The 18,163-nt window shown below is 28.4% G+C and overlaps 1 long non-coding RNA gene across 1 annotated transcript; it reads left to right on the forward strand.

Moving 5' to 3' along the window:
- The first annotated feature begins 10,759 nt into the window (after positions 1–10,759).
- LOC136086606 (uncharacterized) lies at positions 10,760–16,767 on the forward strand. Its single transcript, XR_010641464.1, has 3 exons — positions 10,760–11,141; positions 15,841–16,426; positions 16,547–16,767. It is a non-coding gene; the product is annotated as an uncharacterized LOC136086606 (long non-coding RNA).
- Positions 16,768–18,163: the final 1,396 nt, after the last annotated feature.

An 18,163-nucleotide genomic window follows, 5' to 3' on the forward strand; every position in this document is an offset into this window, starting at 1 on the left:
GCAAAATTGTCTGCAAATATCTATCTTATGTAAACTTCAAATTATGTAATGTTTAAAATTCTATCAAGTTTTACAGTTTTACTTTAACTTAAAAGTTGCATTGCGGCAACATCTCCTTAAGTATGATTTATAGCACTTATTTTCCGTTTTGCAAAGTCTTTTGTTCATTAAATAGTGTTAAAAACTTTATCGAACAATACGCCTTTGTGATCGAAGTGGTTACCTTGCAACATTTCTGAATTAAATCGCAGGAGTTAAACCTTCCTTAAGCTTGCACAAAAAAAAAAAAATTAAATCTTTCTCGATTTTTTAAAATACAATGTAAACATTTTTGAATTTCTATTTATGTTATATACATAACATATATCAAGTTGTTATATACTATAACAAACAAAGGGTGAGAATTATTAAAAAAGCCTAAAATTTCTAAAAACATTAAAACACTGATAGAAATTTGTTGTGCATATTTTATGATAGAGATAATTATGTTATTTGTGTGCTCAGTTAATTAGTCCTATTAAGTTACTTAATTTCATTTTCTCAATATGCGCACTTTTTTAATTGTTATCCTTAAGACCTAATAAATATATATATATAAATTCAATCTGACTGGGATAAGTAGAAAACAAAATGTCTTTTTAAAGCCCCTTTGTCTATGCGGTCAATATAAAGCAACAAAAATTAAAAAACGTAACACAATTTATATAATATAAAATGCTTCTCTAAGGACTTTATAAAATAAAAATCATAGGCCCTAATGTCCTACTTTAACTTTTTGTTTTGTATTGGTTAAGAAAAATTTAAATCCAAAAAAATTAGAAAAAAAAAAGTATTAGGTGTAATAAAAACTTTATTATTAAAAAGAATGCAAGTAAACACACATAGTTCTGAAGCTTTCCTTTTACACCACCATATACCTTGGAATATCTGAGTAATTCTTATAAACAATAAACTTTTATAAAAGAAGAATTGAAGCAATAACAAGTGGTGCGATCCTTTCTAAGATCGTCAATCCGACAATGACAAACCTCTAAAAAACTGCGCGTTTTTTAGAGATTTGTCATTTCGTTCATCAATAGTTTTTGCTTCAATTTGTTCTTAAACTCATTAAGCTTAGCAATTGTTTAATGTTCATTAGTTGATATTTTATTCCATAATTTTAGCCCTTAAGTAGAAAATTCATTCGCCGCAAAATCGTTCTTATTTATCTTCAATAGCGGGTAAAGTATTTTAGGAGGTGTAATTTTATTAATTTTGAACATTAATATAAGAAGATGATAGATATTTATTTGATAGACATTCATTATTATTAAATTAAAAAATAATTCTTGGGAGTGTTTATTTAACGGCCCACATTGGAAATGACTCTGATGGCACATTGAAATGATTCTGATGGATTATTTTTATTAAATAGTTTTTTTATTTTATTTGTACTGCGCCAAGCAATTCTTGCGTAATTAAGATAGCAACGAATGAACAAGAAATATAAAAGGTTCAAGCAAGTTGAGTTTAAAATAGATTTTGCTCTACAAAGCAGCCCTGTTCCTTAAAATTTTATTTTCGAGATAATGTATGTGATTTCTCCACGTCACATTTTCATTAAGAAGTACGCTGAGAAATTTTTAACTGGTTTCTCTTTTGGTTTTTGGTTTTTGGGTTTTAGTTTTTTTATGTTCTGATTGGCAATACAAAGTTTTGGAAGTTTAAAAGGAATTTTAACTCGGTCATGAAAACGATGGAAAAAAGTATATTTTGTTTTGGTTAAATTTAGAATAAATAAATAAACCATTCAGTAAGATTTAATAGCTCTTTGTTCACTGACTTAAACAGAATATATATATCATTAGGTGCATAAAATAGTTTTGTGTCATCTGCAAATGAAATTATATTTCGTTAATTACATGCTTTGCTTAAATCATTTATATAAATGAGATATAAGAGTGGTCCTAATATAGATCCCTATGGAACTCCACGTGTTATGTTCATATTGGTTGTTTTACCTTTAAGATAAAAAATGTATGTTTTCTATTTGGCAATTAGTTTTAAAACCACGCAATATTTATTTGTTTAATACCATAGTTTTCTAATTTTGTTAATAAAATGTAATGATCGACAGTGTCAAATGCCTTACTGAGATCAATAAAAACACCTAATGTATATTTATTTTCATGAAATGATTTGAAGATATCATCAGCAAGATGAACAATGTCCTGGTCAGTAGAGTGCCTCTTTTTAAACCCAAATTTTTCATTGTAAAGAATATTGTTTGCATCTAAAAAGTAATACAATCTTTTATACAAAATGTGTTCTAATAGTTTTAAAAAGCATGATAGTACGGAAATAGGTCTGTAATTGGAGACGCTAATCTCATCTTCTGATTTTAGTATAGATATAACCCTTGCAACTTTTAGTTTATCAGGAAGGATTTCCTGCTCTAAAGAAAGCGTAAGTATATGCAAAAGCGGGATTCTTAAATAAAGCATTGATTTAATTACTACATTACAGCTTACAACATCAACCCCATTACCTTTAATTAGTTTAAGTAAATACATGGCATCAAGCAATTCTGTTTCTGTTAGCATATTATTGTCCATTTTATTATTATTAAAGTTTAGGTATAATTTGAATCAAGTTTGTTTGTTTTTTTGATGCTAAATTTGGACCTGTACTAACAAATGCATAGTTAAACGAATCAGCGATTATTGCGTCATTAATACTTTCACAGTCATTTATAATTAGTTTTTTTTGGTAAACAACTAATATTCATACCTTTTTTACGTATAACCTCTTTCATTAAGCTCCAAGTTTTTTGTATATCATTTTTGTATTTTAGTAGTTGGCTACTACAGTAAAACCTTTTTCAGCGCTTTAAAATCGTCGCAAAAAAAATAGTTTTTGTTTTTATAGTTTGTTTCAGTTTCAAAAGTTTTAAATGAACTTTTCATACAATCGTTTCTTTTTTCGAAAGATTTTATGATTCCAGGTGTTATCCAGGGATTTTGTAGTTTTTGTTTCAATAAATTTATTGGGAATGCTTTATTGTTGTATCATTCAAAAATATGATTAAATATATTATAAGCTTCATCAAAATTTTTAATTTTCAAAACAAATTTTCAGTTTATTGTCGATAAAAAGTTAATAAATATCATAAGAGTAAGAGAAGCGCCCTTAATTACTCGTTTTTTAGATTATAATTTTTCAGAAAGTTGATTTTTCTAATTTTTGTGCTGTTATAAAAACTGGAAAGTGGTCAGATATGTCCGTTATAATAATATTCCAGTTTTAAATTTTATGTGTTTTGAAATTATTAATTATAATTTGATGAACTAAAGTCTTATCATTAAGCCCTTTCGTGAAATAGAAAAAAATATAATTTTGCAAGTTTTAATATTATACGAAAGAGTGAAACTAAAATGTTTAAAAAAAAAAAAAAAGTTTAAAAAAAAAAAATTTTAATGAAAGAGCGTAGGGGGAAACCAGGGCTAGTTGGCAGTTGACGAACTGCGTTTATCTTCAGAGCCTATCATCAGAAATTGACAAAAATTACACACAACCTTCCTAATTAACCATTTATAATTCACTAAAGTATTTTTTGCACTTAATAGTACATTATTAACCATTTTATAGTTTGCGCCAACCTGTTGCCTAAATTCATATTCTTTAAGACTGTGCATTATTATTTACAAAAAATTTTGCCTATAAGGCTGCAGACCTCAAAGAGTAAAAACAGAAACAACTAGTTCCAGTCTCCTCTTTTGTTTAAATTTATTAAGTGTTTTTTTATAGTCCTTTTCAATAGGTCAATTGATTTTATTTTTAAATTATTTTGTCAAGAATCGAGTTCCTCAAGCGTGGTCTCCGATATGTAATTGAGATATCAGATTTTTTTAGTGATGCTAGTTAGGGTATCCAATCGGTTTTAACCGATAACCGAAAACCGTGGTTTTTGGTCAAAACCGATATAAATAAAAACCGTCGGTTTTCAAAAACGGTTTTGGTGGGTTTTTTTGTATAACGTCTTTTGAATGTTTATTTATTATAGAAAAATATAAAAAATCAAATTTGTATGTAATTAAATTTTTATTTTATTATTTAGATAGTATTTTGCTGGAAAGCGTAACGTATCTTTTCATTTTCAAAATTATTTAAGTATTCCAAAAAAAATGTCCGAATATTAAATAAAACACGCAAATGTACTCGAATATAAAGTATTCAAATACTCAAATAGAATAGCCGTTTTTATTCCTTAAAAAAACATATATTAAAAAACATACAACGGATATTTTCAGTGTTTATTTTGGTTCAACAAAATATTAACGTATAGGTATGTAATAAAAATAATTCACAATAATGTTTCTTATCTTTTTTTATTGATTTTTATTTCTTATTTTTTATTTCTTATGATGAAAATACATTTTGAAAATATATCTTCCAGATAAATCATGTCATCAGGATGGAAATTGGCTGCCCGGCGTAAAATTCCAAATTCAAGAGATGTTAAAGGCATCTGTAATAAATGTGGTTCTGTTGTAAAATGCTCCTGTGGATCCACAACTACTTTGCGGAATCATATTTTGCGTAGAATCAAGCAGTAGCTCAAATCCACCACCGGAAAAAAAATTAAAACCATGGACAGTTACTTACAAAAAATGAACCTTAAAGAAATTATAGCTGATCTAGCTACAGATGGCGTCTCGATTAATACGAAAACAAACAACAAATTTATTCGCTCATCGATTCAAAAAAGAGGAAATCATCTTCTTAAAAGTCCAACAACTGTGATGAATTTAATCCATCAAGATTTTTCTGATAAAAAGGAAGTGATAAAACAAGAAGTCATTGAAAAAATTAAAATGGACATAAATTCAGCTTAACGCATGATGAATACTTTCTTTGAGGCACAGAAGGTACATTGGTGTCAACCTGCATGAAAGTGAATGTAAGAAAACCTATAAGACTGGCCTCATTAGGACTTATGGTTCCTGTCCAGCTGAAAATTTAATACAAAATATTAAGGATCATTTGAATTCATTTAGTGTCTGTATGGAAAGAGATGTAATAGGTTCTACTTAAGATGGTGCAGCAATCAACAAGAAGCTCATACAGTAAACAGACATTATTGATCAGTTTTGCTTTAATCATGCAATTCACCTTGCAACACGTACAAGACGTTACAAAATTTACTTCGCGACAGATTAAACAAGAAAAATAAAGACATAAACGTACCAGTTCCCAAGGAAAAAAACAGTGATTCGGAAGAGGATGAACATGGAATTTACGATGATAATTTTAGTTTTGATTCAGTAAACAATGAGATTAATTATTATTTCATTTATTTAACACCCAATGTAATTTACAAAGTAAAAAAGAAAAATAAGAAAGTTATTTCTCGTGATTTTCACTTAAGAATTTTTTCTTCCAGAATTTGGTTAAAAATTCCTCTTTGCTCTTTCGCATTCCAGCACTCTATTGCATGTTTCAAAGTTTGTTCAACTTCGGAGGGAATATCACTTTTAGAAAGTGCTATTTTTATCTTCTTTTTATTTTGAATTAAGTTTTGAAAATTTAGCATCCGAAAACGGCATAGGTCCTGAATATCGCCAACAAACGAATGTTTAAATAAGGGGCGTTTCAGTTGTGAAAAGATAATGTCTGAAGTTGTTTTATTATTAAGAAGACGAAGAAACAAGTTTAATTTATTTTGTTGAATACTTTTTGAAATTTCCTGGATTTTAAATAGCGAATTTGTATAGTTCTTACTGTGTTTTGAAACATTTAGAAGCAATTTTAGTGCACTCCTTCCAATTACATCTAGCTTTTTCATCAAATCAGAATTATTTTCACATATCTCCATACCATAAGTTAAGGTAGGGACTGCCAATAATTTATATATATAAGAAATAAAACTTGGGTGGGCAAACCGGATTCCAGATTGAATAAGAGTTTGAACAACAGCTCTAAAGTTTGAAATTTTTTTATCAACATTTGTATTATTGAGTGAAGCAAAAGTTGAATGTTTAGTATCCCATGTGAATCCCAGATGTCTAAGTTTATTCTGAAGATTTATTTTATTACTAGATATCGTTATCGTATTGGTTTGTATTTGTGCTTTACCTGAAATCAAGAATTCAGTTTTTTCGGCATTTATTTTAATACAATTTAAATTACTGTAAATATTGCATGTTTTTATCAGCTTTTTGAGACCAGAGAGGGTAGAGCTTAAAAGTATGATATCATCCGCATATGCCACCACACCAGTGAAGTTACCATATATCGATGTGCCAACAATACCTTGATTTGTAATAGTTTCAAGAAGACTTTCAGTGTAAATATTATATAGGTGAGGTGAAAGAATCGATCCTTGTCTTACTCCTTGCTTTAGAAGAAAGGAGCTTGATTTACAACCTTTATTTGAGACTGTTGCACTACTATTGTTATATAACGAAGAGATAGTGTTAACTTTACAGAGTGGTAATTTTTTATCGAAATATAATTTATCAAAGAGGATATTCCAGTTGCAGCTATCAAAAGCTTTTTCTACATCTAAAGAGCATAGGTATACAGGTGAATTGTTGCTATTGTAATGTTTAATTGTTTCGCTAATTAGAAATTCAGCATGTAGCGTTGAACAGTTAGCATTGAATCCAAATTGTAGGGGGTGAGTATCTCTAATATCCGGACATATAATAAGGATTAGGTATTCTAGAACCTTTGTAAAAATTGGTATAATGCTGATACCGCAATAATTGTTCGGGCAATCTAAAGATTTTTTATACGATTTAACAAGGGGTACAATAATAGACGTCGACATTGATAATGGTGTCCATCCATAATTAATGGAATAATTAAAAAATTTGATGAGCCATTTTGTTAAAGTATCACAATTTGCGTATTTCAAATGTTCTGCTGAGATACCGAAAGAGTCAGGAGATTTTTTAAATTTTAGGTTCGAAATAGCCCTAATTATATTTTCTTCAGTTATTATAACATCATCATGTTTTGTACACGGGGGAATTCTCCGATGATTTCCATTACGATGTGTTATTTTTGAAGTATTCAGTACTTTTTCGAAGTGGTTTGCAAATTCTGAAGTAATGGATTCTTTGTCTTTTTTATTATTTATGGTAAATAATCTAGAATTTATGTCTTTGTTTAAACATCTAAAAGCATTCCAAAAGTTTTTTGGTGTAATATTTTTTAACTTTTCAATTTTAGTATACTGTGCGCAAATTTTATTATTTTGAGCCAACTTGACGGCTTTGCGAAAGCTTTTACGAGCCATTAAGTAACGATTGAAAGTTGCGGAGTTTAAATCTTTTAAAATGTTGACTACCCTAAAATTTTTATGAATGCACGAAAATAAGTGAAATTCATAAAAATGTCATCAGTTCGTAATCAAGTTTTTCAGAAGAAAGTTATTGAGGAATTTGGTAAAGAAATCGAACTGCATCTCAATGTTCGTCATCGTTGGAATTCACTTTTTTCAATAACTGCGCTTTTGCTAATTAAATTAAGAAATGCTTATTCCAGACATTAATGAATTAAAATGCTTTTAATGTAACCAACAAGCTAGATTTTGAGTCGTTAGCTTCATTCCATGCCGCTTTAGAGCCAGCAAAACTAGCAGTGGAATTCATTAGCGGAGAAGATGCAACGTTATCGACAGCATATACTGTTCTTGAATTCATGTTTTTAAAACTATTTGCATAGAATAAAGAAATTGCATCTTTGCTGCATTTAAATTAAAAAAGCGCATCGACGAAAGAATTAACGGAAATGTTATGCAGTTGTTAAAGTGCCTAAAAGATCCTTCAGTTGTTCCATTAAAAAATACATCAAATTTTGCTGGAAAACTTGCGTTTAGGGTTTTTGGATTTACTTCTAATAATGAGGAACCATTACTAGCTGAAGCACTATGTACAACATTGGATAGTTCACCTGTTTCTCTTAAGGATGAATTAAATGCATTTCTCAATAAAGATAGCATCACACCTAAATATACCGATCAATTCAAATGGCTTAAGCAAGAGTTTTTATTGTAAAGAAATACGGGCAAAAGAACAGAAAATCTTGAAAAAATTTACAATGCGATACTCTCTATAAAACCCACCTCAACAGATGTTGAATGCGTTTTTTCTAGCTACACTAGTTTCTGCACAAAAATCAGATTACGATTTTTTGATGAATCATTAAAATCTTTAGTTTTCTTAAAATTTTGTTACAATAAAAATACGCCATTGTAAGTTTTATTTCGAAATATAAACATAATGTAAGAACACTTTGTTTAAATAACTTTTTTTTAATAAATAATGCAAGATAAACTTACATAAGTTTTATTAATTAACAAAAAAAACCAGAAAACCACGGTTAACCGCGGGGTTTTTTTTTTAATTAAAAGCGAAACCGCAGTTTTTTATAAATGCGGTTTTTTGGAAACCCTAATGTTAGTGGAATCAAGTAGTTACATATTGAGTGTCTTGTTTCATATTTAAGATTAATTAGAGAGAAATTTTTATAAAAATATTTTGCAACTATTGCATCTTAAAGTTTAAACATAAATAACAAGTTATGGTAGATATTTAGTTCGTATACGTTTAGAGCATTAATTTCCTTGAGTAATCGCTCGGCACTTTCATACCTATCTGCGCCCAAAAATAATAACCTACAGATGGTCTGAAGAAAAATAATAAGCTGCAGACAGTCTTTTTTTTGTCTTTATCTTGTCATGAAAAGACGTGAAAAATGCGTCTTTAAGACGCCATTTTTTAGTCGATTATGCAAATCTAAAAGTCATTTTTTTCGACATCGAAAAGACGTCTTTTTTGTCTTTATCTTTAATGAAAAGGCATAAAAATGCGTTTTAAAGACGTCTTTTTTAATCAATTATTCATATCTAAAAAAGTTTTTTCTCGACGTTGGAAAGACTTTTTTTGTCATACTTATAAGTATACTATAGTATCCTATATACTGTAGTATTCCTGCTTTTCATATATGAAAAGCTGTTTTCATTAAATGAAAGCGATGACAACTTTATATGACCAAAAGCTCTTTCCGATGCCGAGAAAAAAACCTCTTTTAGATATCAATATAATGGAGGAAGCATTTCTACCTCTTTTATACGTTTAAACCTATGAGAATTATTTATAAATAAAACAGCAGTATTGTTCAACAGAATATATTAATTTAAGAATCATCAGTAGATTAATCTCTAGATTTGTCATTTTCTTCATCTTTCTCTTGTTTCTGAGTGAGCTCAGTTTCTTGGCGTTGTTGCTTACGCAACAATAAAATTATTTCACGTCGAGAATGAATAAAATTAACTATTTCACGTCGAAAACTCTTTTTATACGAGCTGGATACGACTTCTAAAAAATGAGTGAACATAAAAAAACAGTCTCTAGTTTTAATGTAATACAAAAAAGCAAATGAAATTTGATCAGCACTTTTTGTTCTGTGCACTTTTTACTTGTTTTGTTAACGACAGACAGCATTTAACAAGGAAATAACAACTTTAACATAAAAGTTAATGAGTCAATCTTTTGTTTTAACAATTTCATCATTTAACTAAATACAAACAACAAAATTGTTCAGATCATTTAAAAGCATTTTGAAAAAATAAATTACAAGCTTACTAAATGCTTCTTCTATTCTATTTCCGTTTCACTGGCACTTGAACAATTAAATACAGAAAGAAATTGTTTACAGCTTTTTTTTTTGTCTGGAAGCAAGGTTCTTCAAGCACAACACATTAAAAAATTAGGTGACATAATATCAAATGCTTGTAAACTCTAAATATATTTTTCTCTGCCTTGTTTAACCATTTAACTATTTTTCTCTATTATTTATTTTTCTCTGCCTTGTTTAACCATTATATATTTTTCTCTGCCTTGTTTAACCATTTAACTGCCTTGTTTAACCATTTAACTAGCACCACACCATCCACTTTTTGCTAATTCCCATTAACGTTTTCTAGCTAAACAGCTGCAGCCCATCTATTTTGAAACTCCACTTAAGTAAAATGATTTAAGGATACAAAAGCACTGTATTTAAAATCTATGTTAAATAATGAACTTTCAATGAAATAAAAAAAACAATGAAAAAACAAAAAATAATGTAACTAGTATAGATTTGCAAGTAAAAAGTTCAAAGATTATAACATGTTTTTTTTGGTTTTTTTTTGTTATTCACCTCCTCAAGGCCAAGGAGGCCACTACAGATGAGGTGGCTACTTAATAGTGGTTATAACCTTCTCTCAACTCTATAACTCTGAAACACGAACCTTGACGAACAAGGCCACTGCACGGAGAAACAAGTTGAGCGCGGTACTACCAGGGACGTGGTGAACTCGGAACCTCTCGCTTATGAAGCGAGCACTTTTATCACTACACCACTACCGCATAATATGTATAATATATATATATTATATATATATATATATATATATATATATATATATATATATATATATATATATATATATATATATATATATATATATATATACAGCGGTGGCCAAAAGTTAAAGACCACTCTTTTTTTTTTCAAAATTTATTTTTAACCTTAGTATAATTTTATTTTGGAAAAAGGTATCAAAATAAGAAAAACATTTTTAGAAAGAATTTTTATTGTATTTTATACTTATTATAAAAGAATTTATAATTTTTTTACAAAATAGTGTTAAAAAATTAAAAAACTGACTAGTAAAAAATATAAATGGGAAAAAAAATTGGACAAAATTTTAAGACCACCTAGTGGACACACGACGTAATTTCAACGTTGATTTACGGTTGATTTTTAGTCTCGACGTCATGTAACCAAAAATCAACATTTTATCAACGTTGAAAATTCGTTGAAAACGATCAACTTAACGGGATGTTGAATCAACGTTAATTCAACGTCTATATTATGAGTTTCACCGTTCGTTTTGAATTTTAAGAACTCAAATACGCATGCGTGACTTTACGAGTCATTGATTAGGCCATCTATTGGCATTTCATAAGGTTTTGAGTTTGACAATTTAACTATACCACATTGCTTAATTTGCGATGCATTAGTGATAAATATTAAATAGATCTTTTTTTTATTTCATCAGTGTGTATTGCATAAAGAATTTGCTTGAATTTGTTTTAGAGTTTGTTTAAGTAAGTAGTTTTTTAGAGTTTGATTAAATTGTTTTACTATGTATGTTAGTATATTTGACTATACTAATTTTATATTATATAAATGTAAAATATATATTATCAATGTTATATATATATATATATATATATATATATATATATATATATATATATATATATATATATATATATATTTGTAAATATAAAAATAATAATAATAATAACAATAATAAAAATATTATAATATAGTATTATGATTATTACAGTCTATATGATATATTATTAACATATCATACATTTTATGTATATATCATATGTTATATATATATATATATATATATATATATATATATATATATATATATATATATATATATATATATATATATATATATATATATATAGAACTCTTATATGTTGTCCATATTTTGTTGACAAAAAGTAAAAATTTAAAATGCAAGACCGGAATTTTTTTTTTTATTAATTGATAGACTGCCTGCCCCAACCAAACCCTCAGTCGATGTAGCAACACTCCCTTGCGGGTCAGGCTAAAAGATAGTAGATATAGCAGCACTCTGTTGCGAGTCAGGCTATTTGTCAGTCGATATAGCAGCACTCCCTTGCGAGTCAGGCTATTTGTCAGTCGATGTAGCAGCATTCCCTAGCGAGTCAGGCTATAAGATAGTCGATGTAGCAACACTCCGCGCATGATTTACAGTAAAAAAATTAAAAATAAAAATATTTTATTGAAAAAAATTAAAATAAAAGCATTGTTTATATTGTTAAAAACATTCAGAATGTTTCTAAAAACATTCTGGTCAATTAAATTTGCGTTTTTGTGGTTTTTTTAAAAAACAATCAGTTTGTTATTAAATTAATGGTTTTAATTTCCTGACAACTCGCAAATGTTGGACGAAAGTCAAAAGAAATTAAAAGTGACGTATCACTGTGCTCTCCTGAGACCGCCAGGGTAAATTTTGGTTTACTCTAATTTTTTTTGTTTAATTATTAATATTGGGTTTAGGTAAGTGTTTTAAAATGATTTTTAAAATCTAAACTAACTTTTAAACATATTTTTTTTGTAAAAATAGTTTTTACCTAAAATAACATATGGAGGGGAGGGGATAATATGGGGAGGGCGGGGATTTTTTTTCAAAGTTTATAGGGTATTACACCTCTAAAACAATTTTTGTTAACAGAATACAACTTTGAAATGAAAAAATGAGATCTTTTATGATAAAATTGATATAAATTCCAGAGTTAACAATATAACATCAATGCAATAAATGTACCAATTTAACATGAATTATTGAAATTCCTTATAAAATAATTCAATCACTTCAAAGTTCACAATAATTAAAAATTTTAAAAAAGGAGAGAAAAGGACTACTTGAAACTGTTTATACCTAACTCAATTACACTTTTTTTAAGCTGTTTTGCATAATCATTGTGTTCCAAACGACGCTTTTAGTGAGCACCTTCTCCTGCCTGCTAGGCATATACACCAAGCTTAAACTGACTATGCTGAAGAAAAGGAAAATGATGACATAAAATATGAACTTTCCATCTAATATTAAATTGATTCTCCAATAAACATGCTAAAAGCTTTTGTTTTAATAATTGAAAACTTTCTAATACAGCTAACTACAGGTTGGAGAAATATCATATTTGGTAATATAGAGGCTGCACTTAAAAAGTTAACTTCTAAAATATCTAATTTATCTAAAAGTCTCTGTGAATTGTTACCATCCAAACCAGTTCCGTGGTAACCTCTAAGGATTATAAAATTCAACTTTAGCCACGGATCAAAATCAGGCCACAGTGTAATTAATATTTTTACAAACATAGAAGTAATACCAATAAGAATGTGCAACTCTGGTGGAGGAATGAGATGTTCCACTAAAGTTTCTAGAGGTTCATAAAGGTACACAACTCAAGGTACACAACAAACACAAGGTACACAACAAAGGAGAAATACAGTTTTTAAATTCAATCATGTGATTTTTTTTGCATCCATCTTCAACGAACTTGTTGTAGTTGATATCAATTAAACCTAAGGTTCTTTTTTTTTTCCGCTCTCGAGTACTTTCCCCTTCACACCAGAGACATGCATACTTGCCGCTGTGACTGCTTAAACCAAATAAAAAGATTTAGATCAAATGCTATATTTTACATCACTCAGAGCTAGTGGTTTCAATAGTTTACTAAGATTACCATTATGCTCGAAACATCTTCAACTAAAGCTAAAATCAATGATCTTTTTACACCACAATCATCAAGACTTTCTGAAGTTGTATGTTTACGTAGTGGATCAAAAACATTTATAACGCATTTAAGAAAACCCTGTCCACCATCAATGGAAATCCTAGCAATAGTGCAATAAGGATTCAAACCTCTTTCATTAATCATACGAAGAATTAAATCAGAAGTATCTTTTACAAATACCAAACTGCGACTTATCTCTTCATCCCCTGAAATGAATGATTCAGTTTTGACATCTTAAAAATCTGAAAATACATTATGCAGCTCCTCTATCTGAGTTGATATATTAGGTTCTAACATTTTCTTTCCTAAATTTTGTCGCATATGTTTACAAAGTAGCTTAGTCTTTCTTTTACTCAGGTTTAGAGTATTAGAGATTTCCATTATATTTTTTAGAGATAACTTTTTAACGAATGCTCTGCTGCATTTATTAACAGGTGTGCCAACAACAACAAGGAGATTGTTTTCAAAGGTTTTTAAAGGAAACTTGTCTCCAGATTTAATTTTGTCTCTTTTCATTTTTATTTTGATAATCCCAGAAGCAACTTGCTCACTGGATACATTTCCAAGACCTTCAGCCAGCATAATTAGGTTTTTTACGCTTCACTCTTACACCAAAAATGAGAAATTCCTTTGCCTAAATAGAAATTTAAACTACACACTAAAAAAAAAAGGTAGAAATTTCTACCTTATGGTAGGATATGTGATATACCCTTAGTAAGGTATAATTTTCTACCTTTTAAGGTAGAAAATTATATTAAAAACAATTATTTGTCATACAATTTTCTAACTTAAAGGTATAATTTTCTACCTTATAAGGTAGAAAATTATGCCTTACTAAGGGTATATCACATATCCTACCTTAACTAAAAATTTCTACCTTTAATTTTTAGTGTGTAGGAAAAACTCTGGTATTACTATATTTGTAAAACATATAAAAATAATACACTAAAATTTAATAAGTCTATCATAGACTATGCATTGAGTAGCATTGACTCTATGCTAAATTTAATTTTTTTTTTTTTAAATTGAAGAAATAGTTTATTATCTAAAATTTTATATAAGTTATACCATATTTTTAATTTGTTTAAGGAAATCATACCTATTGTAGAAAAGCAAGAAGGACATGTCTTTTTAACAATTTTATCAACGATATTTTGGTTATTTGTTGTGATCTGTTCAGATATTTCACTAATATCAGATGATCTTCTGAGTTTTTGTCTTGAGATATTTTCTCAATCCAATCATTTAATTTTGATTTTTCACCCCTGTTCAATGCATATAAATTTGTTTTGCAAGTATTACAAGTGTTTTTTTGAACAACACTCTTTTTCTACATCATATTCTGTCCAAAATAAATTTTGAATATGAAGTTGTACTGCGTTACTTTAATAAGTTTATGTGATCCTTTTCCAAAGGAAATAAAGCAACATGCACAAGTTAGACGTTTTTCGTCGGCCATTTTGACAAAAAAACCGCTTTTCACTGTAAAAATAATTATTTTCATCTGTATTGCAACAGTTTGTACCAATTTGAATAGATGATGTAATCATAAAATGACGCAATTTATTTTAGACATTTTAATTAATTAAATCTAAAATTTCTATGTTTAAAAGTTAGTTTAGATTTTAAAAATTATTTTAAAATACTTTATTTAACCCAATAATAGTAGATAAACAAAAATTTTTAGAGTAAACCAAAATTTACCCTGGCGGTCTCAGGAGAGCACAGTGGTATGTGTTGGCGTAAGAATCACTTTTTTCCTTCCGCTCTTCCCAAATATAAAAAAAATATAAAAATAATAATAACAATAATAAAAATACTATAATATAGTATTATGATTATTATAGTCTATATGATATTTTATTAACATATCATATATTTTATGTATATATCATATGTTATATATAATAATATCATATATATATATATATATATATATATATATATATATATATATATATATATATATATATATATATATATATATATATATATATATATATATATATATATATATATATATATAGAAATATATCATATATTATATGTATATAGAAATATATAAATAAATATACATATATAATATATACCGTGAAAATGAACATCGATGCCAAGTTTACTAAATAGTAAAGAATCACGCACTATATAACTAAATCGTGTGTTTTATGATATTTTAATTTAGCTATTTTATTTTAAAAACTTCCACTTGTATATATATATATATATATATATATATATATATATATATATATATATATATATATATATATATATATATATATATATATATATATATACATATATATATATATACATATATATATATATATATACATATATATATATATATATATATATATATATATATATATATATATATATATATATATATATATATATATATATATATATATATATATATATATATACTATAAAAGTGCCTTCTGTTGTTTAGGGAAATGGCTACCAGGTTAAAGCGATGGAGACGGAATAATGTTTTGGTTAATGAGCTTCTTAGTAGTGACATTGGTATTGATTGCTCAGCTTCATTAAATGAAGATGTCTGTGGCAGCAGCAATTGTGAGGCTACTGCAATAGTAGATTCTGAATATAATTCAGACTCTATCTTACAGGATGAAATTTAAAACTAAAAATAAAAGCAACTCAGATGAAAGCAAATTAAGAGAGAAAATAAGGGGGGGGGGGGAATATTCCGGACTTTTTCCGCAAACAATTTTTCGGATTTTTCAAATTTGACCTGGATGATCTATTATATATATGTATATTTTTTATTGAAATTGACCTATTTCTACAAAAAAAAAAGTCATTGAATTTTTGAAATTTTAAAACCATAATTCCGCGGTATACGCGGTGCCATTGGGCTACCTAACCTGATATTGTATCAAAGTTTAATGTATTTATAAAAATAATAAATTTTTGTTGTAGGTTGATGACCAATGGTTTACAATCAAAGTTCAACATGGCTGGCGGCAAGGGTAAAGAGAAATTTGAAGGCACAAACATTTGTAAGGTTGTTGTTGGTAAGTCATGAGTAATGTTATCTGTTATTGAAAAACACAATTTGATGATTTGGTGCTACTTTAATTTCAAGTTCTTGCTGTACTTGTTGCAAATTACTCAGACAATACCTTTTTTTATAGAGGGCGTCATGCTTAGTAAAGCGACTGCTACGGTTGCTGAAGTCAGAACAGATATCATGAGTTTTTTGAAATATGCACCCGACAGATCTAATGGTGGCGGTCGGTGCGTAAATGACGATTCGAATATGTTAATATAAAATGTATATATAAAATGTTAACATTCTATCTATTTCTTATATAAACTCCCTTAAAATAATTTTTTGAACATGAAATACACTACTTTTTGCGCAAAATATTGCTTTTTTATTGTCTTATTTTATCGCAATCCAAGTCGAGACAATTTAACATGTTAACGATGACAATTTAACATGGCTGCAGTCTATTGGATATAAGTTATATCCAATAGGCTGTATAATTTTTATCAAATGACTAAAATTTAACGTTGAAATTAGGTTGTTTGAACGTTGTTTTAACGTCTTATCGACAATATATCAACCATATATGGTTGATATATTGTCGATAAGACGTTAAAACAACGTAATTTCAACGTTGAACTTTTTATTTTCATTTTATCGAAGTTGAAATATGGATGATATGTAGTCGATAAGACGTTATAACAACGTTGAAACAACGTTTTCATCGACGTTGTTTCAACATCGTGGTTTTCAACGTCGGATTTTGTTTCCTATTCCACCAAATTTCAACGTTGTTTCAACATTGCATTTCGTCGGTTTGCGACGTTGTTTCAACGTTATTTCAACGTCATTGTGCCCACTGGGCAGTTTCACAAATATTTCAAAAAGCAATAAAAAAATAATTTAGAAACGTGTTGTTCCTCCATTTGTTTTCAAGCACTCCTGTACTCATTCTGGCATTGAATTCATTAAAGTTTTGATTACTTCATCAGGCACATTTTTCAAATGATGAGAAGATTTCAAATCTTCCAAATTGTAAAGTTGTTTTTTACCAAGCTTGTAATCAAGCCACGACCATAAATTCTCTATTGGATTCCAGTCTGGACTATTGGCAGGCTATGGAAGCATTTGAATTTTATTAGAATTGAACCAATCACTAACAACATGCGCTTTATGACACGGCGCATTATCTTGCTGGAAAATAAATCCATCTTGCAACTGCCATAAATCAATGCTAGGAATAAGCGAGTTTTCCAAAATTTCGATGTACCTTTCTTTGTTGAGTCTACCATCAAATAAATGAAAAACGCCAACTCCACAGACACTCATACAGGCCCAAATGCCTATTGAACCACTGCCTTGTTTTGTTCGTTTCGAAATGCATGATTCATTGAACCGTTTGCTTGGAAGTCTACGCAACATTACGCGACTTTTTCTGTTGTCTACCTCAACGTTCATTTCATCACTAAAGACCACACGGCTCCACTGATCTGTTTGACCAATTTTTATGTAGTTTGCACCACTCTTTCCTGGCAAATTTTTGTTTTTTATTTAAGCGTGGTTTTTTTGCAGCAGCACGCCATAAATAATTTAAATTGTCGAGGACCCTTCGCACAGTTCTAGGGCATGCTTTTAGACCATTTGACAGTGTCCATTTTGTAGACAAGTCTGTAGATAATGCTTGTCTGTTTTCTTTCATTAATCTCACTAACGAGCGAACATCACGGTCGTTTAAAACTTTATTGCGTCCAGTCCTATGACG

This window comes from Hydra vulgaris, chromosome 10 (genome assembly GCF_038396675.1).
Source record: "Hydra vulgaris chromosome 10, alternate assembly HydraT2T_AEP".
Taxonomy (NCBI): domain Eukaryota; kingdom Metazoa; phylum Cnidaria; class Hydrozoa; order Anthoathecata; family Hydridae; genus Hydra; species Hydra vulgaris.